The sequence below is a fragment of the Eurosta solidaginis genome, chromosome 4, assembly GCF_040869045.1.
Source record: "Eurosta solidaginis isolate ZX-2024a chromosome 4, ASM4086904v1, whole genome shotgun sequence".
Lineage (NCBI taxonomy): Eukaryota > Metazoa > Arthropoda > Insecta > Diptera > Tephritidae > Eurosta > Eurosta solidaginis.
This window is the reverse complement of record NC_090322.1, coordinates 220,843,416-220,867,078: the sequence shown is the minus strand read 5'-3', so window position 1 is coordinate 220,867,078 and position 23,663 is coordinate 220,843,416. Positions and strand designations below refer to the sequence as shown.

At 36.5% G+C, this 23,663-nt stretch overlaps 1 protein-coding gene across 5 annotated transcripts in view; it reads left to right on the top strand.

Moving 5' to 3' along the window:
• Positions 1–23,663, top strand: part of Ac13E (Adenylyl cyclase 13E) — a 367,921-nt gene that overhangs the window by 176,690 nt on the left and 167,568 nt on the right. Inside the window, exon 1 of one of the 5 annotated variants that reach the window (XM_067784824.1) lies at positions 5,433–5,540. The exons of the other annotated variants lie outside the window; for them this stretch is intronic. The gene's annotated coding sequence lies outside the window, so the exon portion shown is untranslated. Of the gene's footprint in view, positions 1–5,432; positions 5,541–23,663 lie in introns of those variants that run through there. 5 annotated transcript variants of the gene reach the window in all.

The following is a 23,663-nucleotide window of genomic DNA, read 5'->3' as shown; positions in this document are numbered from 1 at the left end:
CTTTTGTTTACTCCTCCCTCCGTCTTTTTCGCTTCATACATCTCTATCTTCGTCTCAATCTATCTCTTTCTCAGTCTCCTTCTCCTTCCCTCTTTTCTCTTCCCTCAAGTTCTTCTCATTCTTCTTCATCCTTTCTTGCCAGTCCCAGAGGGTGGTATGTATTTTGTTCCCATTCCGAGTCCCGGTCCCACTCCGAGTGTCAGTCCCAGTCCTCGTCCTAATCCCAGTCCGAGTCCGTCTCTGGTCTACTTCCTGGAAAAAAGGATCGTAAATACTAATATAAGCTAATTTATATACCAAATTTCAGCCAAATCGAATAGGACGTATGTAAATAGGTATGTGGGTATTATTAATTCATGTCTATGTTTCGGCTTCGCATGCATATTTATCAGTTTTGCTAGGTTGATGCGACTAAATCGAATATCACAATGAAAATTACTTTAAAGCTCTCAGCAACAGCTTTCATTTGATATCCATATTACACACAAATTCTAGGGGTATCCGAGTCCACGTTTCGGCCTATATCTCGAGACCCTAGTCACCCAACGGTATAAAATACTCTGTACTAAAGCACACATTAACAGCTTCAATTTGATACCCATAATACAAAAACACATCCTAGTGTTGCCCTGATCCACGTTTTGGCCTATGGTTTGAGATCCTAGTAACCAATAGGTATGAAAATTACCCTGTACTAAAGCACTCATCAACAGCTTTCATTTGATATCCATATTGTATAAACACATTCTATGGGTACCCAGGTCCACGTTTTGGTCTATATCTCGACACCCTAATCACGCAGGGGCACGAAAAATACCCCGTATCAAAGTACTTCTAAACAGCTTCCATTTGACGCCCATATTGTACAAACACTTCTCAGGATTACCCAGGTCCACGTTTTGATCTCAATACCCTAACCAGAAAGGCATAAAAAGTATCCTATGTCCGTCTCTTGGTTCTAAGCTACCTTCCACCAACATTAAGCCAAATCTGTTCATCCGTTATTTAGTTATAAATAGTGTAACTAACACCACTTTCTTTTCTATATATAGATTTATCTTAAAGATCGCTTAGGTATGTACATCTGTCCACTATATATTTTATATCTTATACAGCCAATTATTTGGATATAAAGAATAGGATAAGATTATTGTTCAGCCCCATTCATGACAGGTATGAAGTCACGTCCTCACTTGTTAAGGCATCTTAAAGTGATGTATATTGGAACGATGTTTCGTCATCCCTTGTCAAATTTGCTTTGGAGGCAAACTAATTTCGTCGCAGCGCCATCATCAGTGTAATTTTTCGTTCAAATCTGTTGTTACGATTTATAGGTATTGTCAAATTGAATGTTTCTGTATTTAATTCGAACGCAAAATTACAGTAATTATGGCGCAACGTCAGAAGCGCTTTGTCTCTAAACAAAATATGACAAGGAATGGCAGAAAAGCGTTCCAATATACATCAATCATTCACCCTGTCGGGGTGGTCAACAAAACAAAACTAATCATCATAAAGTTGCCAGGTGTTGATCCAACATGTTGCTAAACATTGACTACGCCTTTTTTTCTCGGATAAAAAGATACGGAAGACTTGGTGGCTCGTTTTGTAGTGATTCTTTCACCTTGCTAGAACTTAGGCGACAGGTCTAATCATTCTGCTCAAATAAATATCTTCAGAGATTAAAGAATCTGCGGTTTTTAATCACATAATCTCCGACTTCATAAAAAAAAGAAAACATAAACAAATTTCGAGTCGGTAAAATACTTTCTTCAGAATATTTCACGTTCTTGATGAGGAAACCAGTTTATCCAGAATTGTATTTTGTACTTGTTTACTGCGCCATTTGGAAAAATATGTGGCGATTTTAAATAGATTTATTACTTTTGGCCCACTAGCACTGTAAAAGCATATTTTACGGCTCATAAGGACCTTTAGTACATATTTTTAAGCATAAATAAAGATTTAAAACGCATTTTATGAGCGCCTAAAATTAGTATTTTTTTGCACATTTTGGACTGCCCTAATTATGGGCTTTGTAGAAGGGACAACTGCTTCTTGGCACAGTCTAATGCTATGCGCACATATAAATAAGAAAGTTAGTTGTTCTTGTCCCTTAGTATTTAGTTAACAGAACATTTTATTATGCGTGAATTGACCTCAAAAAAAAAAACAGAATGTAGACTATGAGGGCCGTAAGAAACTGCAGGTGAATGAATAAAATGTTGGAAATGACTAAATATAACAAAAGGTATTCATTGAAATATTTAAAGATATCAAGTGGAAAAATATTTGAAATCGTTTTCATAAAATTATATTTGTTAGTGAGTTAAAATTTTTTTAGGAATTTAATGCAATGCTCATATTTAAGTAAAGCCAAAGAAAAACAAGTAAGGAAGGCTAAGTTCGGGTGTAACCGAACATTACATACTCAGTTGAGAGCTGTGGAGAGTAAGTAAGGGAAATCACCATGTTGTAAAAGGAACCTAGGGTAACCCTGGAATGTGTTTGTATGACATGTGTATCAAATGGAAGGTATTAAAGAGTATTTTAAGAGGAAGTGGGCCATAGATCTATAGATGGACGCCATTTAGGGATATCGCCATAAAGGTGGACGAGAATTTGTTTGTACGATATGGGTATCAAATGAAATGTGTTAATGATAATTTTAAAAGGGAGTGGGCCTAAGTTCTATAGGTGGACGTATTTTCGAGATATCGCCATAAAGGTGGACCAGTGGTGACTCTAGAATATATTTTGTACGATATGAGTATCAAATGAAAAGTGTTAATGAGTATTTTAAAATGGAGTGGGCCTTAGTTCTATAGGTGGATGCCTTTTCGAGATATCGCCATAAAGGTGGGCCAGGAGTGACTCTAGAACTTTTGTGTACGATATGGGTATCAAATGAAAGGTGTTAATGAGTATTTTAAAAGGGTGTGGGCCTTAGTTCTATAGGTGGACGCCTTTTCGAGATATCGCCATAAAGGTGGACCAGGGGTGACTCTAGAATTTGTTTGTACCATATGGGTATCAAATGAAAGGTGTTAATGAGTATTTTAAAAGGGAGTGGGTCTTAGTTCTATAGGTGGATGCCTTTTCGAGATATCGCCATAAAGGTGGGCCAGGGGTGACTCTAGAATTTTTTTGTACGATATGGGTATCAAATGAAAGGTGTTAATGAGTATTTTAAAAAGGAGTGGGCCTTAGTTCTATAGGTGGACGCCTTTTCGAGATATCGACATAAAGTTGGACCAGGGGTGACTCTAGAATTTGTTTGTACGATATGGGTATCAAATGAAAGGTGTTAATGAGTATTTTAAAAAGGAGTGGGCCTTAGTTCTATATGTGAACGCCTTTTCGAGATATCGCCATAAACGTGGACCAGGGGTGACTCTAGAATGTGTTTGTACGATATGGGTATCAAATTAAAGGTAATAAGGAGGGTTTTAAAAGGGAGTGGCCCTTAGTTGTATATGTGAAGGCGTTTTCGAGATATCTACCAAAATGTGGACCAGGGTGATCCAAAACATCATCTGTCGGGTACCGCTAGTTTATTTATATATGTAATACCATGTACAGTATTCCTTCCAATATTCCAAGGGCTTTTGAGTTCGCCCTGCAAAACTTTTTCATTTTCTTCTACTTAATATGGTAGGTGTCACACCCATTTTACCAAGTTTTTTTCTAAAGTTATATTTTGCGTCAATAGACCAATACAATTACCATATTTCATCCATTTTTTCGTATTTGGTACAGAATTATGGCATTTTTTTCATTTTTCGTAATTTTCGATATCGAAAAAGTGGGCGTGGTCATAGTCGGATTTAGGCCATTTCTTATACCAATACAAAGTGAGTTCAGATAAGTACGTGAACTGAGTTTAGTAAATAAATTTCATCATATCTTCAACGACTGCCAAATTACAGCTTGCAAAACTTTTAAATTACCTTCTTTTAAAAGTGAGCTGTGCCACGCCCATTGTCGAAAGTTATACTAATTTTCTATGCTGCGACATAAGATCAACCCACCTAGCAAGTTTCATCGCTTTATCGGTCTTTCGTAATGAATTATCGCAGTTTTTCTGTTTTTCGAAATTTTCTATACCGAGAAAGTGGGCGTGGTTTTAGTCCGATATCATTCAGTTTAAATAGTCATCTGAGATGAGTGCCCAGGAACCTAAATACCAAATTTCATCAATATACCTCAAAATTTACTCAAGTTATCGTGTTAACGGACAGACGGACGGACGGACGGACATGGCTCAATCAAATTTTTTTCCATACTGATGATTTTGATATATGGAAGTCTATACCTATCTCGATTCCTTTATACCTGTACAACCTACCGTTATCCAAGCAAAGTTAATATACTCTTTCTGAAAAACACGCTGAGTATAAAAATGCAGAATCACATTTTGGCAAAAATCAATAGTCAGAACCCTTTTTCCAGAACGACAAAATTCAGAGGTCAAAATTAAGAAGTCGAGTTTCAAAAGTAAAATTTCATAAGTCAAATTTCAGAAAGTAGTCAGACGGTAGGAAAAACATTTCATTTTTCATCTGTATTTTAATTTGCGAGACTTGGTCATATTACTTTACAATTGTTTTGTTATTGATATTAGAGAAAAATTGCAAAGTTTACAAACGGCAATGGTTACTAAAACGTGTTTCTGAATTTCACTTCTTCTTCAGCTAGCTTCTCGGGAGCTGAGTATTGAACTCGAATCTCCAACATTCAGCTGATGCAGAAGTGAAATTCAGAAACATGCCCTTGTAATCATCGCCGTTTGTAAACTTTGCAATTTTTCTCTAATATCAATAACATTTAATTTTTCTCAAAACTCAGAAACGTTTTTTTTTTATTTGTAGGGTGTTTATGTATAAATAAAAAGTAATACAATGCGATGTGGCTCGCCTCTGAAAATTGCAGAAGTTTTCTTTCTGTTAGTGTGCTTTCATTTTTTATTTTATTTATGAAATTAAATATGTTAGGGTGTGTCCCAAACGCATTTCGAATGGCGTTGTGTCACCCGTCGATGAAACTATATATTCGGACCTCACCTAATTCGTTGATATTATATATATCCCATAATTGGTTTGGATATAACCCGCCTTCTTTCTCCGTTGCTGTTTTCCAGGAAGTGGCAATCCAATATTTGTTACCTCAAAATAACTCAAAAAGTTTTGTTTCGGAATTATATTCCTTTTCTTCGATTTGTACATAAAATTCCATTTTGGATATCAATCCGAATGAACAAATGCAAGAGCTAATAAAAATTTCTATTTCATCGCGAAAATTGCACAATTTTTACAACTTGATTGCAGCCCTAATGGTTGGATATGTCTTCAAATGTTATTGGCAAATCGGAAAAACAACCATGAACCAATATTTCGGGAAAACGAGACGGCTGAAAAAAATTTCATAAGTCAAAATTTTGCGCCAAAGTTGATGTGTTTTTGCCGTCTGGCATAATAATGGTGATGTTACCAACATATCCTCGGTAGCTCTATTTTGCAGTATTTACTTGTACTACAAAGGTATTAAATTTTGATTATTTCATTTTTCGTACAAATTTCCCCAAAAAATTTGAGATCTGCAAAATTTTTTCTATATTTTTTTTTGTGGAACACAAAGTTACGTTAATCTTTTTGGCTAAACAATTCTAGTAGCGGCTTATATAGCTATAATATTTCTAAACGTATAGTAAAATCTACTCCGATCGCAGTAGAACGCAAAGGCTGTTCTGTATGATAGACAACTTGTCGAATAAGGGAAAACGTCAACAGGATGAGAACACCTGAGTATTCATTTCATCATGGGTTCGGATAAACTATATAACTATATATATAACTATAAATTATTGCAACGAATTTGGGGTTTTATGATTACTGTCCACCTTCTTTTAACGTTCGAATCGCTGAACTGTCGAATAAATAAATCCAATATTCAGTATGGCAAAATGTTTTTTATTTACAACTTTAATATAGCAGTAGTACTTCACAATTACAATACTCGCTTACTTCGCTAAAAGCGTGTTAAAATCAAATTGATTGATTGTCGCTTGCACCGCGCTGCTTTCATACTCTCTTGTTCGCATATTTCTCCTAAGGTCTGCACTTTTCTAAAACATACCTTCTGGAACGTCGCATACTTGGTTATTTAACTATGTATGTATAAGTAAAAGCGTCTGCTCTCGGTTGATGATAATGGGATTTATATGTTAAATAGTCTCTTTGCTTCAAGCTGCTGGTTATGTGTATGTGTGGCTGCTTGTTTGGTGTGATCATGTAAATAAGTGTGACTTCTTGCTTTAACGTGTACATGTACATAAGTGAGGCTGCTTGCTTTATTGTTTTTGTGCATTTATTTATTAGCAGCGGCCTTTGAAAAGACGTAAATTTTTCTTTGCGTTGCTGGTAAGGAACTATCTTACAGACTAACGGCCGTTTACTTATGTGAACTGTAAAATCTATGTGCCCTTTAATCATATATTTTTTGGCAAGCAAAATTTTTATCAGGCAGTTAATTTTTAATGTTTTCAAACATTTCTTTCTTAATTTTTCAGTTTTCAAATAAAAAGTTACTTTTCAATATATTATGACTATGATTAGGCCTGGAAGCGCTGCGATCTTTGTGTAGATCTGTTGTGCATGACATTTCAGCCTAATCTTGTATGTGAAAGCTTTCGATTTATCTAATTACCTCTTCAGGTATTTTACTTCATATCGCACATGGATTAAAAATCACACCACCTAGATGGGAGAGTGTCTGCCTTGCGAGAGCGACGCATTCGCAGAGAATGTGAACCGGCGTTTCATCCTCCACCTCACAGAAGTGACAAATTTGAGTATTGGATAGATTTAACTTACTTTGCTGATATCGTAGACTACAGAGTCCCGTATAGTACCCAGTGAGAGTTCGTTTGGCTGAGTTTGGCTGATATTTTCGTTGCCGGAATATATGGCCTCTCTTAGCCCTGAGCAGTCAATCCAGTAATGTTTGAATTGTTTTGTTTCCCAGGTACTTATAAATTCCCTGGTGTGAACTTTTGCGACTCCAACAAAGTCCTCTGGACCATAGAATGCTGCTGTAGCACCCTGCTTTGCTACAAATCTGCATGTTCATTACCTTCATGTACTTGATGTCCAGGAACCAATCCTAACAAATCTGGCAGTCCGATCTAAAGTATCTATCTTCGAGGATGAGCCTCTCCGTAGACATTATCTACCGCAATTGCATGGATATCTGCTTGAAATATGGTAGGGTAGCAGCCCATATTCTACAAGTCACTTATCGTACCCATCCTGCTATATGGGGCAGAAGCATGGACCATGCCAACAGCAGATGAAGCGGCTTTGGGAGTGCTAGAGACAAAAGTTCTTCGAAAGATTTAAGGACCTCTACGCATTGGCGATGGCGAGTACCGAAGAAGATTTAATGCAGGGCTGTACGAGCTATACGCAGACATCAACATAGTCCAGCGAATTAAAAGGCAGCGGCTGCGCTGGATGACCATGTTATGCGAATGAAAGATGATGCTCCGGCGAAGAAAGTGTTTCTACCGGTACCCGCCTATGGAAGCAGAGGTAGAGGGCGGCCCCCAGTCCGTTGGAAGGACCAGGTGGGAAACGATTTAAACTCCATTGGTGTGGCCAATTGGCGCCGGTTGGTGGAGCGAAGGAGCGAATGGCGTGTCTTGTTGGACGGCCATAACCGTTTAGACCGTTAAGTGCCAATTAAGTAAGTAAGTAAGCAGCCCAGTGGTATCGATTTCTTGAAGTTCGGCCCATAGATGCCCGCTCCGTTCTTTTGTCATCGAATTTCGATCCATCCGTGAACCAGACCTCTGAGTCAGGGACATTATACTTTTCAATCTATAACCATTTCATCATTTAAAGGTGAGTATTGTGATATACCTATACCACATTAGCCTACAATTTTTTCAAGAATCCGTTTATGAGTTTTAAGATATCTTTTTCAAAATCTCAACTGTAAAGCTATGGTTTAGTGCAAATTCTTGATATTACGTAGGAAAATGAAATGGTTATACCACATTACCCGCACTTACTCTACATCTTAATATATAAAAAACACGTGTCACACAATTGAGGCCAATGGACTCCTAAACTACTGAACCGATTTTGAATTTGTTTTGCACCCCGTGTGTAGTTTGATCTAACTTGAAATATAGGATAGGTGGCTGGGTGACTAGGGTCTCCAGATATAGGCCAAAAAGTGGACCCAGGTACCCCTTGAGTGTGTTTATAGAATATGGATATCAAATGAAAGCTGTTGATGAGTGCTTTAGTAGAGGGTAATTTTCATACCCCTGGGTGTCTCGGGTCTCGAGATATAGGCCAAAATGTGGACCTGGGTACCCCTAGAATGTGTGTATAGAATATGGATATCAAATGAAAGCTGTTGATGAGTGCTTTAGTAGAGGGTAATTTTCTTACCCCTGGGTGACTAGGGTCTCGAGATATAGGCCAAAACGTGGACCCGTGTACCCCTAGAGTGTGTTTATAGAATATGGATATCAAATGAAAGCTGTTGATGAGTGCTGTAGTAGAGGGTAATTTTCATACCCCTGGGTGCCTCAGGTCTCGAGATATAGGCCAAAATGTGGACCTGCGTACCCCTAGAATGTGTGTATAGAATATGGATATCAAATGAAAGCTGCTGATGAGTGCTTTAGCAGAGGGTAATTTGTATACCCCTGGGTGACTAGGGTCTCGAGCTATATTCCAAAAAGTGGACCGGGTACACCTAGAATATGTTTATAGATTATTGATATCAAATGAAAGCTGTTGATGAGTGATTTAGTAGACGATAATTTTCATACCCCTGGGTGACTAGGGTCTCGATATATAGGCCAAAACGTGGACCTGGGTACCCCTAGAATGTGTTTATAGAATGTGGATATCAAATGAAAGCTGTTGATGGGTGCTTTATTAGAGGGTAATTTTCATATCTCTGGGTGACTAGGGTCTCGATATATAGGCCAAAACGTGGACCCGGGTACCCCTAGAATGTGTTTATAGAATATGGATATCAAATGAAAGCTGTAGATGAGTGCTTTAGCAGAGGGTAATTTGTATACCCCTGGGTGACTAGGGTCTCGAGCTATATTCCAAAAAGTGGACCGGGTACACCTAGAATATGTTTATAGATTATTGATATCAAATGAAAGCTGTTGATGAGTGCTTTAGTAGACGATAATTTTCATACCCCTGGGTGACTAGGGTCTCGATATATAGGCCAAAACGTGGACCTGGGTACCCCTAGAATGTGTTTATAGAATGTGGATATCAAATGAAAGCTGTTGATGGGTGCTTTATTAGAGGGTAATTTTCATATCCCTGGGTGACTAGGGTCTCGATATATAGGCCAAAACGTGGACCCGGGTACCCCTAGAATGTGTTTATAGAATATGGATATCAAATGAAAGCTGTAGATGAGTGCTTTAGCAGAGGGTAATTTTCATACCCCTGGGTGTCTCAGGTCTCGAGATATAGGCCAAAATGTGGACCTGCGTACCCCTAGAATGTGTGTATAGAATATGGATATCAAATGAAAGCTGTTGATGAGTGCTTTAGTAGAGGGTAATTTTCATACCCCTGGGTGACTAGAGTCTCGAGCTATAGGCCAAAATGTGGCCCCGGGTACCCCTAGAATGTGTTTATAGAATGTGGATATCAAATGAAAGTTGTTGATGAGTGTTTTAGTACAGAGTAATATATTATCCAGAGACGAACTGGGACTGGGATTAGGACTAGGACGGACTGGGACTGAGACTCGGAGTGAGACTGGGACATACCACCTTCTGGGACAGGCAATAAGGAATGCAGAAGAATGAGAAGAAATTGAGAGAAGGAAAAGGATATTGAGAAAGAGATAGAGTGAGACGAAGATGGAGATAGATGAAGCGAAAAAGACGGAGGGAGGAGTGAATAAAAGGATTTGGAAAAAGTGGTAGGGTGGGAGGGCAGAGTCAGACGGAAAAAGTTTATTAAAATGTATGCAGATTGGCCAACTTTAGGGCAGGAAAACGTCTGTAGGGTCTTCTAGTATTTATATAATATACTAGCTCATGCCCCTGGGTTTCGCCCCACGTTCCAATAAAAATATACAAAATAAATAACACAAATTTTAATCTTATTTTAAGGTTCCCTATTTAAGAATTTAGGTACTGCTAAAAACCATAGGATATACAATATTTTTGTAATATTAATTGGAGTATAAATAAAAAGATGTTTCGATAAGCCCACACTTGAGGTGGCTACGTATTGGTAATGGGTGAAACATGAGTTGGTAAGATTGACTCCTACTATAGTTAATGGCTGTCCTTGAGCTTTATTGATAGACATTGTGAAAGCCAACTTAATAGGAAATTGGAGGCGTTTAAAATTGAATGGCATATCTGTCGGTATTAATGGAATCCTTGGTATGGAAACATTGTTGTTTTCGCAATATCCCGATAAAATCATTGCTTCAATGACATTCGGTAAAAGTTTTGGGATGATAAACTTTGTCCCATTACATAAGCACGGAGGATTTAAATTACGAAGCATAATTATTATGGACCCTTTTTTTAAGGATCAATCGATGAGGAGGAATTCCTGATGGCTCCAAGGAGTGAAGAACTCAACCGGATAATGCGCAGCTTGCTATTCTTCCACGAGTGTGTCAATGCATAGATAAGTTGTCCCGGTTGTTTGATTTTTATATAGATATAGAAGATATAGTTAGACTGAAGTTAACAACAATTTTTAAGAGTGGCAGATTACTAAACGTCCAAAAGGAATAACAGCCAAACTCAACTCTGCAGTCAAACTTTAGCTGTTACAATAACCCAACTTTGTACGGCATCAAAAGTTCTGAAAACCCCCATTTGTAATGAAGGTGTCACTCCCCCTTTTCCACAATTCACATTTTACTGGATGTATTAGGACTTAACGTCATATATTTAGCTCCTTACAAATTTTGATTATCCTACAATTACTACATCCATCCACGCCCCCTGCTCCCTCATCCCACATTTTCTTGTTGCATGAATACCTTCAGAGTTATACAGTACCAAAGATTCCATTTGTGTGGGAGGCGCCACGCCTCTTTTATGTGTCGAAACTACTTTTATCCTACGACCAACTTTGGAAGGCTTCCAATGGGTTGTGCAAATTTGGTTGTCATCGGTCGATCAGTTAAGGACGCAACCCGATCTATACCTACATACATACATAATTTGAATTTTATATATAGATAAGTACATATAATAATATAAATAGGTAGGTATGTGTATGTATATATATCTCTTTATTTTACATATCCATTCATACAATACCTTTGCAATATACCATAATTTGCGTAAACTCGTGCATCCTTTTTACGTAGCATTCACTCTATACAAATATTTTCTATTTTCCCCCCATCTCCTCATTTCCCATTTCCTTGCCGTTTCATTGTGTAGTGCCGCTTTGGATCAACGTAAATATATTGATTTTATTCAAATATGCTGGCACATATGTCATAATGTCATACCCGTACATTTATTTTTTATTTATGTTGTTGGCCTCAATGCATTTTTAATAAGAATGCCATCATTCGGCTAAGTTGCTTCGAGTACAATGAAATTACATATTTATGTATATACGTATAACTGATAGATATATATTTTTTATACGAATTCCCTTATACTATCTAATACTTTTGTATGGAAAAATTTATTTCCATTTTAAAGCGTTGTGGCTTTTAAACAAATTTAGAAAAAAAGAAGAAAACATAAAAGCTTTGTTGACACTTCCACGTCTCATTTGTATGCTGTGAAGTATTTGCAGCACTATTTTGTTGTTTTTGTTGTTCTGTTAACAATGCTTCTCCGCATTCATTAGGTGCGGCCACTCACAAATTGTCATCAAATCATAGGAAGTTGGTGTTAGAGGCGCATGTAGAACATACATTACTTGTGTCGGTGTTGATTTTGGAGAAGTAAAAGTCTTACCTGTTACAGTATACAGAACGAAATTGGGCCAAGCTATATGGTGTCTCCCCTGCAGTGTGATTTCTTCTTCTGCTAGAGTAGGATAGTGTATTTGATAACGGGGTTTCAGCTGGCCCGTCCTGGCAAGTTCATCTACCAATTCTGTGTAAATTTCGCATAGAGGCTGCCTATGCTCGTCTGTATAAAACAACTTTGTTGACAGGTGCTGGATCTCATCACATTGCTTATGGAGATGTTCCCTTGCCGCTCTTGGAGGCGGGGCTAGATTAAGCAGTTGTTTTCTAGGGTGTCCATGTATGTGATAACTAAAAAAAAACTGTAAAAAATGTGTTAGTCTTCCACGCCAACAATGAACTGTGCTAATATTCCAAGGGACAAAGGATGTAATAGTTTACTTCAAGCACTCACAAGAATGAACAACCCTTTTCTATACTAAGTGATTGGACACTTCAACTGATACTGATATTGACATTGTCATCCCACAAATACGATGCTTTCCTTCAAGCTTTGCGAAAAAATAACAACAGTAACATGACCTGAAAATTGAACGGAGTCAACGTCAAATTCAACGGAGTCCCACACTATAAGGACAAGTGCCATAAGAAACTAATATCACAACATATTTGATCCATGTTTGGAAATGGACTTGTTGTTCTTCTTCTTCTTGTAGCAGAGGTTCGCTTCATATAACAGAAGAAATCACTCACAACTTGCATTCGATATTCTCTAACGTAAGACCAAAGAAACCTGCAGTTTCAATATAATTGCGCTAAAGAAAGAGGCGTTGGTTCCACATTTCGAAAATTTAAAAGTTGGTTGGTGTCGTGTACAGACAATTACATGAAGGGCATGCGTGTCCTGGTTGCTTCCAGATAAGTAAGAGTTTGACGTGTTAAAGTATACAGATCAAAGTTGTGCCTTAGTGGTGTGCGTTTTACTGGGAAATCTGGAATGAAAACAATTCGTAAGCGAAATAAATGAATGTTCATTGATTTACGACTCACACAATTACACTTTTTGCTTCTACACTAATGAATTTGCGGTCGTTCGTAGCGTTTAAATGCGGGAGAAAATATAAATACGGCTAAGGTCATATATTGTTTGCTGTTGGCAACACTTTAGTTTAAAAAACTCCAACTTCAAACGTGACAAGTCCTTCAAAGCATTATTGCGAAGAAAAAAATGGTTTAACACTTTTCGAAGGATCTTCGGTTTAATAGATCTGAATATCAAATCATAATTTTCATTTATTTTTCATTTCCGACGAGCATACAGGGTTTGTTAATTACGCGTGACTGGAGTTGCTTCAAATTTGTGAACAAATTTTGTATGGAGAAAATATCGCAAACCCAATATCTCAAAGGAAGAATTTCAAAATTTAAAATTACATTTTCATAGAAAATTGTTCTACTTTAAAATTGGTTAAATTGGCTTATAATAAAAGGAAGTGTAGGGGATATAGCAAAAGAAATTGGCCGGTGCGTAGTGACAATAATGTTTAATTTTCATTATTCAATGCTTAATCCCACCCATTACAATTCTTGTAGAGCTAAATGTTGCAAAAAAGGAACAGTTTTTTATTTAAGACATGTATCTAAAGATTATAGAAAATGGGTGTGGCATCGTCCTCTTTTTAAGAAAGCGTTTTTCTGCTTTTAGGAAGCCATAACTCGAAGAAACTCTGACGTATCATGAAAAAATTCGGTACATACGTTTTCCTTCTATATAAACGATTTTCAGTCGAATCGTGGTCGAATACAAAGGGCAGTTTAAATCCAAAAAATATTTCTTATACGAGTGTCTTGTAGAAGCTTAAAGCTGTTTAAATAAGTAATGCTCGGTAATACCAAAACTAAGACTCCCTACTTGTTTTATTCGAATATATTTAAATTTGCGTTTGACTTCCATTTCCTAGAGGCAAGCCGAAAAAAGGACAAAATAACTGCAAATACAAATACGAAAAGCCTTGTCTATCGTTTATTTAATGTACCGTATTTTAAGAATTTTTTATTTTTTTGCCACTATAGAACGTGTTTGGAAAAGGGAGTGTGATCTAAGTAGCATTACGGTAAGGCGCCCTTGACAATGCCAAATATGTTGTAAACATCATCTCTTTGTAACGCTGGGAGTGTCATTGTTGCCTTATCTTTGAAGTTTAGAATTGTGATGCTTTATTATTAAATCTACTTGGTTTATGTTTTTCTCACGAACTCAAATTATGTTTAAGCAAATTTTCATTTGATTTAAGACAAAAAAGTTCGTATCTTTTTAAAGTTCGAATGATTTTGAATCAGAAAAAATGTTCCTCAGTTAATCATACGGAAACACTTAAAGTGGGTAATCCCTCAGCAGCTCCTCAAAAAAAAAAAAAAGTTATAATAATTAACAAAAAATGTTTAAGTTGAACGGTTTTATTGCAAATAATGCTTACATTAAGTAATAATAATACTTAAAGCTAGAAAATAATTAGGTAGGTCCTAGATACTAGCCATCACACTCCTCACCAATCTAGGGCGTTGATCAAACAATTAAATGCAAGCGTTGGGCGCGTGAAATTTCTAAAAATGTGAGGCCTAGCATAACCTGATCTAGGTTCAGTTGAGCTTACTTATGACTATCAATATGCCACACGCTACAGAAAGTCAAGCTAAATAAAACCGATTAAAAAAAACTGTGGGAATGAGAGTGCGAGTAGTAGGGGGATTAGTAGTGAAAGTGGAAGTGAAAGTAGACATAGAAGTGGAAGTGGAAATTGATGTACAATGGGAATCACCCCACTTCCCATTGATAGCGGAGATGGATATGGAAAAGGAAGTGGGAGTGGGAGTTGGCTGAGATTGTACGATCAAGATGGTACAGCGGAGCTTGAAGGGTGGTTGAAAAAAGGCTAAAAAAGAGGGAGTTATGGGAAAAGAAGGGGAAAGGTTAAACAGAATGAAAACAAGACTAAGATGGAGAATGGAGAGAGTACGGGCAAAACAAATTGTGCTTAATCAAGGAGGAACAGAAAAATATATTTGCACGTAAGAAAGATAAGATACAAAAGTCGTTACGTTAACATAATTATGTATCCAAATATCATTCCTATCTCTAACACGCATGGATATACTAGCGGCCGGCATTAGACAAACACTCCGAGTGCATTTCTGTCGAAAAACACTCTTCAGCGAAAATACATACGCTTGCGGATCCGATTCGAAGTCAACATAAACCAAGTGCATAATGTTCCGCCAATTTGTAGGAGCACGGCACAAATTGTGATAGAAAATTCGCCCAAATTCCCTCGGAGATGTAACGCGCCTTTATTTGTATTTTAAACAAGTAAAGAATGCTAAGTTCGGGTGTAACAGAACATTACATACTCAGTTGCCAAATTACAGCTTGTAAAACTTTTAAATTACAGTCTTTAAAAAGTGCGTGGTGCCACGCCCATTGTCCAAAATTTTACCAATTCTCTATTCTGCGTCATAAAGTCAATCCACCTACCAAGTTTCATCACTTAGTCTGTCTTTGATAATGAATTATCGGACTTTTTCGGTTTTTCGAAATTTTCGATATCGAAAAAGTGGGAGTGGTTATAGTCTGATTTCATTCATTTTTAATAGCGATCTGAGATGCAAAATTTCATTAAGGTACCTCGAAATTTACTCAAGTTATCTTGTTTACGGGCAGACAGACGGACGGACGGACATGGCTAAATGAATTTCTTTTTTTGCCCAGATAATTTTGATATATAGAAGTCCATATCTATCTCGATTAGTTTATGCCGTTACGGGGTACCGTTATGAGAACAAAATTAATATACTCTGTGAGTTCTGCTCAGCTGAGTATAAAAACCTGTTACGTATACGCACCGGTTCCCGTCTTTTCAGGTGGTGCGGGTTTTTTGCGTGTAATTGTTTGGTTTTTAATAAGAAAATGTGATATTTTTATTACGACTGCACATGAACCATATTTTTTTTTTTAATAACAGAGAGCTGTTTTGTCTAACATATTTACTTATTTTTATGCAAAATTTTTATGATGCTTTTTTTTGACTTATCAGCTTTTCGCGTTTTAATCTGAACTTTTTCAATTATGCAAATACTCAGCGTACAAATATTTTGTCTACCCTTTCGGTATGCAAAATAATAGATCACTTTTACATGGCTTTGTGTGAGTTTATTTGCATTTCTAATTTCATACAGCTCCACTCATAATATTTGCACAAGTGGTAGTAACACGGGTATAAAAAACCCACTAGAAAATTTCAACAGCAAAATTATAAAAAACTACGGATTCTGAGCGGCAAGCAGGCGGCTGCATATCTAACACTTCTATTTGTGGGAGGAAACTTCGAAGGACGATATCTGGCCAATATTGATCGGTCTTTGTGATATATGTTGCTTGCTTCGTCAACGGTATAGCTGACAGGATGAGCTACATAGATATCTTATTGACTAAAGTTCAACTAGTTGCCTGTGATGATATCACAGATGCGACTAGATTATGCTTCACAGCGTAAATAATATCAGCAATATACAAGGGCGTGATAAGGGTTGGAAAGTTACAATGCGGGAGAGAATATACATATGGTCAAGGTAATATATTATTTGCTATTCGCAACGCTTTAGTTTAAAAAACTCCAACTTCAAATGTGACAAGTCCTTCAAAGCATTATTGCGAAGAAAAAAAAATGAGCTAACACTTTTCGAAGGATATTCGGTTTACTAAAACTGAATATCAAATCATAATTTTCATTTATTTTTAATTTACGACGAGCATACAGGGTTTGCTAAATACGCGTGACTGGAGTAGTTGCTTCAAATTTGTGAAAAAATTTTATATGGAGGAAATAACGCAAACCTAATATACTTTAAATAACCATATATCCAAAGAAGAATTACAAAAATTAAGTTTACATTTTCAAAGAAAATAGTTTTTTTCAAATTGATTAAATTGTCTTGTAATAAAAGAATGTTTTGTTGAGGAAAAAGTGTAGGGGATATAGCAAAAACGTAACACTCCTTGGTACATTTACTTCGAAACCAGAATTTAATCAAAAATTCTATCATCGGACTCCTTCAGGCCTTTAGAAAGGCTAGTTTAGGTTAAACTGGCCTGTTCGTGAAAACCTTACAGAGCTTTAATGGGAAGATTGTTCAATGAACCAATTAAAAACCCTATCAGAAACCAGGTCACAGAATAAATTTGTTCTCTTCTTTCGATTACTAGAAGCTTTCTAGGGCCTTTTACTTGCTGGTGATGGATATACTAGCTGTATCACTCCTTAGATCTGTAGTAAAGCCCGGCCTACTAGTCCTTAAGTACAGCAGGGTCTTAAGGAAAACAGAGGCTTACTTCTGGGCCCAACATTTGGTGGCCTGTGTGATCGATATTTCAGGTCTCTAAAGCTTCATGTGGCGTTGTGGGATACACATTAAATACACAATTTCGTAGTTTCATTTAAAAAGAATGGAATTGCTTGGAAAGTACTTAGCTTTCCTCTTAGAATTCAAGGGCATTCAACTGGGCTAAGAAATGTTTAAGTATTTGAATTGGAGGTTGCGCATGTATTTTATCTCAATCAAGACATTCAATATTCTTCTTGTAAGTATTTTTGAGATTTAATTCGCAAAGCGTGGTTTCTGAACTACGCAGCAGTGCAATTTTGGCTTAATTAACCCCCGCTACTCCAATCAGGTAACTAGGAAAGTGGTATATATTTTTCTTTAGACTTATTACTACAACCACTATGAATCTACTTGCTACACAATTAAGGTTTTGTTAGTTTTAATGGAATTTGAAGGAGACAACACCGAGATGGTCGTCTGACCATCAAACAAGTTGAAACTTTGGTGACCTATGTCAAACGTGATTGATCGGAAATGGCTTAGCGTAGTATTCCTATAAAATTACCTGCTATTGGTGCTCCTCTAATAGTTATTTTTAACCCACCTCTTAGTTATGGAGTAAATTCGGATGACTGAAACATTTTCGATATTATCTCAATATTTAAAAATGACACAAAGGATGTCATTTCTATTTATCGCTAAAATCTTAGCTTTTTTTATTTCTTAGCTTCTCGTAAAGATTGTTTATGATAAAATGTTTATAACCCTAAAAAAATATGTACCGCCAAATCAGCATGGTTTTGTTGTTGGTTGATCTACAGTGACTAAATTGACTTTGTTAAGCGAATGTTGTTTTGATGCGTTCTCTTCAAGCCATCTTTGCATTGCGTTTCCCCAAGGTATTCGACAGGGTATATCATTTTCATACTAACGTTAATATAAAGTTGGCTTCGTTTGGATTTTCCTACACATTCCGCAGTTAGCTGTGCCGCTGTCTAACTAATAAATGCTCCATGGTATCGATTGAGGGTATATCCATTGTACTTCTTACTACAACCTCTGGCTTACTTGAAGGAAGTATATCAAAGCCTCATCTTTTTAATTTATTTATTTATGATATTGTTTCAGTTTTTTCATCGCGCGAATTTCATATTAAATACTGATGACTGAAAAGTTTTTCAAGTACTAAAGGCATTGGCAGCGTTTACAATCAGCGTTTTCTAGAAGACTTAGATAGATTAACACTCAGTTGTTGTAATTCGCATATATCTCTAAATCTTAGCAGATGTTTTCATGGCAAATTTGCTAAAACTCGTAATGTCTTAACAACGATCTCGGGTGCTCTTCTTCGGTTCCTAGAAAGGACCTAGGCGCTATCTTCGAATCCTCGTTCTTCTTTAAAATCCAAATTTATTACATTTTTTATAGTACCAACGTTTATCTATTCTTCCTATAACAGCATCATCTTCTCAGATTGTTATGCTTTTAAACCGCTGTAGTCTTCATTTTTGCGCTCATAACCTGAATATATCGTCTTTATTTGAAAATTTTACCAAATTGCACCTAACGGCTCTCGATTGCTTTTAGTTAATTTTAAACAATTGGAAGTCGGAAAAATTAAACTTGTTTCTTTAAAATTTCTTTCAGGGCATCACATCTTCATTCAAAATTTGTATCATGCATATTGCAGTAAACTGTTTTATGCTATTTTGTATGCCTTAAGCATGAGCGCTTGTTTTTAATTAGAAAATATATATACATATATATGTATGTACATGTCTGCTCATAAATGTGTGAAACAAGTCAGTTAAAGGAAAAGTTATTCAACAACATCCTAAAGGTATTAGGAAGAAAAACATGATATGCGAAAATTTCTATAATCATTGAAAATGCATGCAACTAGTGGTTTTGAAAAATATCATACATATTTACATACATATATACTTGGCATCTAAGGCGCTGCGTTTGCTGATGTGGCTATCTGAAAACTAAAATCCGTGGATACAGTTACGAATATGTATGTATGTTAAATAATTTTAAGAAATATTTTAACAAAGACTGCTTAGTTTTTTAATATTTAATTTTAGCTTTTGCTGTTATTTCGTCGCTCTCCCTCTTTCATTTTAAAACGAGCATTTTTCTTGCTTCAATCAGAAAGTGAAATTATCTGAATTTTTGCGTATATTTTGTTAATTTTGATTCAAGTTTCCATTTCTATTTCACTATTTTAAAAAAAAGCAATGTCTAATTCTTTTAGAAACATGCAGAAACCTTACTCAAGTACATACATACATACATAAGTACATGTATATAGAAGGCCAAAGGTCCAACTCATTTGAATGCGACATATGACGGTGTGCTACAAATCGACTTTTCCGGAGGCACGGAAATTGTCGGCTATGCAGATCATATTGTCGTAGTAACGGTGGCCAAGAAACTTGATATGCTCCAAGCATTATATAATGACGTCGTTTGAAGAATGAAGGAATGGCTGACGAGCATGGGGCTGGAGATGGCTAGTAAAAAAGACAACTCAAAGCTGACTGTGGATGAGTTAGTCCTGACCATAGTAGATTATCAGATTAATTCAAAGCGTTCCTTGAAATATCTAAGACTAATCATTGACTCAAAACTAAATTTTAAGGAGCACTTCAGGACGGTGGGGAGAAGTTTCTAGAGTTAGTGAAGCCCTAACGCGAATAATGCCCCACATCGGCGGCCCAGGCGAAGCTACTCATCAACTAGTATCCAATTCTATAATATTATATGGAGCACCAGTATGGCACGGATCTAAAATGGTCCACCAAAAAGATATACTAGCATCCTGCAGTATTACTGCTATACGAATAACATGTCCTTTTCGGACGGTATCCGACGAAGCTATCCAAATTTTATCCATAAAAATTCAATAGATTTACCCTCAGGTTAAATGGCCGATCTGTTTGGCATTGGAATCTGCCGACCATATGAAGATGCTAAGCGCAAGGTCAGTAACACTAGTTAGGTGGCAGGAACGGTGGGAATAATCGAGAAAAGAGCGCTGGACATTCATGCTAGTTCGGAATATACCAGAATGGTACGAGCGAAAACATGGCAAACCAAATTACCACCTCAAACAGATATTGAGCGGGCACGGCATCTTCAAGGAATGTCTACATAAGCGTGGGATAGAAAAGGAATCTTTCTGTCCACACTGTCGCCTGTATAGTTATGACGAAATTGATGCATGGTGAAAGGGAGCGCAGAGAAAAGTACATACGAAGTAGTGGCGACTAAATCACCCCCCCCCCCCCCCTTCCAGCGTGACGTTATGCCTAACGGCGGTCCCACGGGTTGCGGACACATAAACAAGATTAGCCTGGTTTCATTAGGCCACTTGAGGGTAGTGCGCTACTCCAACGTCCAATAAAAACAAAAAAATAGAAGACCAAAACATAAAAAGCCAATAACAAATATCTTAAATATCTTATGAGGAAAAAGGGTCCCTGTTAAACGTCCCTTATTTTAGGGTGCCTACTACATGTTGGATTCTAAATAAATGAACTGAAGTGGAATAATAAAATGCATTATATATATTTGCTTATACATTTAAACAGCGTTTGAATTTGTATTGAAAAATGTCACATTAGAATAAGTTGCCTCTAATAAGATATTTGGACATTTTCCTTAGACAGGAAATGAAAGAAAATTGACATAATTTGAAAGACGGCACACCTTTTATATTATTATATCATGATATTCAATGGACAGCGTATTTATTTACATAGATGTTGTTCATTTATTCCTAGAACGCACGAGTAAAGCGTGAACGCATCAAAAAGTTCCGTATACGCCATGGCTTACACGTATACGAGCGGACTGAAGCTTCGCTTTGATAGCGGCAAACACCCTACATACACTTTCACTCGACATACTGATATTTCAGCGCGTCTGAGTTAGCTTTTATTTGCATTTAAATATTTGGAGTCAGTAATAGCCTCGTACGAAATATTAAATAGTTACAACTTTGGTGTCCTCCACCATAAGTCCTCCGTCACTCTTTGTCCGAGAAATATAACTGCCAAAAAAATCTCTAGTAACATGTTGCATAAGCTTCCAAAAACTTTTCGATGCCTACGAGAAAAGTTTAAGAAGATTGTTAAAAGCAAAAAAAGGTGGCATTTCAAAATGGTTAAAAACTAATCATTTTATAGAACCAATATTTTTTTGAGTAGCTAAGCCAAACCCCTCGGTACTCTTTACTTAACTTAACTTTTAAATTTTCCGATTTTCCAATTTTCGAACTAAAAAGAATGCGATGTCTGAAATAGTGGTTTTTCGAAAGCGTGGCAGTCAACCATTTTTGAAATTCTTTTTCGCAAAATTGTACAATTGCCTTCATAACTTCTATGGATATGCTCATACACTAGTCAAGGGTCTTAACCTATCATCGAGAGTGTCTGTCTCAATATTAACTATCATTTTCAACATTTTTGCATTTCACTATCAGTATTAAGTTAATATTTATGTATGTCTCCAGATGTTTGCATAAAATCCATCACTAAAAGAGCTTTGCATGCATTTGCATTGTTTCTGTTTTATGAGTTATATATGTGTGGCTACGCTATTCAGCTGAGCGTAGGAGAAAACCAGCAACACATTTAATACTTTTTAACATTTTAGTTTTATGAAACCCTTTCATTTTTTCCGTTATTTCTTCTTCTTATTTTTTCACTCGGTAAAGTAAAGACACGTTCTTTTAAAATTCTAAAGAGAATTTCTTTTTAATAATTGGTACGAGAAACATTGGTAAGACTAAAGTGGTGACCCTGACGTGATGACAGCAACAACTATTGCTAAAGCACTCATAACTAATTGGATGACCAGGTTCGGGGGACCTACCACTGTAACTTCGGATCAAGGGCGACAACTTACATCAACGTCATTTAAAGAACTAACTAAATCACTCTGAATAACGCATTTAAAAACAACAGCCTATCACCCGCAGGCTAACGGGATAGTGGAGAGATGGCACCGAACATTAAAAGCTGATATCCTTTGTATCAAGTCAGAACGCTGGACTGATTTCCTACCGACTATTCTACTAGGTTTACGCACTGTGCTACAGTATTGCGAATTACATCGGAATTTTTCACATACAACAGTCAAATTAAAACGCAATCGGACTCCGTTGCCGAGCTTAGAGAGGTAATGAACTCCATCAGTCCCACCAAAACAGCGTGGTATGGAAAAAAGAAAATGTTTATCCATCCGGATCTATCAACTTCTGCGCACGTATTTATGCGGAACGATCCAGTACGTCCATCATTTTCAAAACCGTACGACGAAGGACCTTACAAGGTAATGTCGAAATCAAATAAATACTATAAGATCATCGTAAGAGGGAAACCAGTCAACATTTCCATCGACAGACTGAAGCCAGCGTACTTGCCTACAGAAGATGTATCGCCACAAAGCAAAATGTGTCGAACTTTATTGACTGGATCAGAACCACGGGCGGATAAAATTTGTTCCTACAAACCACAATAAACGGTTCACCCAGTCTAAGGGGGGATACTGTGGCAACGCTATTCAGCTGAGCGTAGGAGAAAACCAGCAACACTCATTTAATACCTTTTAACATTTTAGTTTTATGAAACCTTTAATTTTTTCCGCTATTTCTTCTTCTTATTTTTTCACTTGGTAAAGTAAAGACACGTTTTTGTAAACCTCTAAAGAGAATTTCTTTTTAATAATTGGTATGCGAAACATTAGAAAAACTAAATATGTATATATTCACCGGTGTCAACGGTAACAAGAAAATGCATCAGTGGCAGCATATTTTACAATTTACAATTCTAGCACTGAGTATCAATGGAAGATTTAAATATTGCATACGGTCAAGAATAGAACTTTGGTGGTGTACAGACCTCCAAACAAAACAAAATAAAAAGTTGTAATTTGTGAAAATAATAAACTAGTTTGTACTTATCGCGAAGTGTCAAGTCCTGTTGTTGTTGTTGTAACAGTGCTTCAAGCCCTCATGACCATCGATGTGTCACAACATTAGTAACTTTACCAGAAACAAATAATTTCGTATTTTAAGAGATGTAATTTATATTGTAGTTTAATCTATATCAGTTTCATAACAAACAGATGAGTTGTTGAAAACAAATCGATAACACTCCGATAAATAATTTGTAACAAATCGAAAACTTTTCAAAAAAAATTCGCTAACCTTTTGATAACAAATCGAAAACATGTAAAAAAGATACTTGCAATACTCCAATAAATAATCGTAAACTTTTCGAAAACAAATCGATAATTCTTGATAGCTTTTGATAACATAT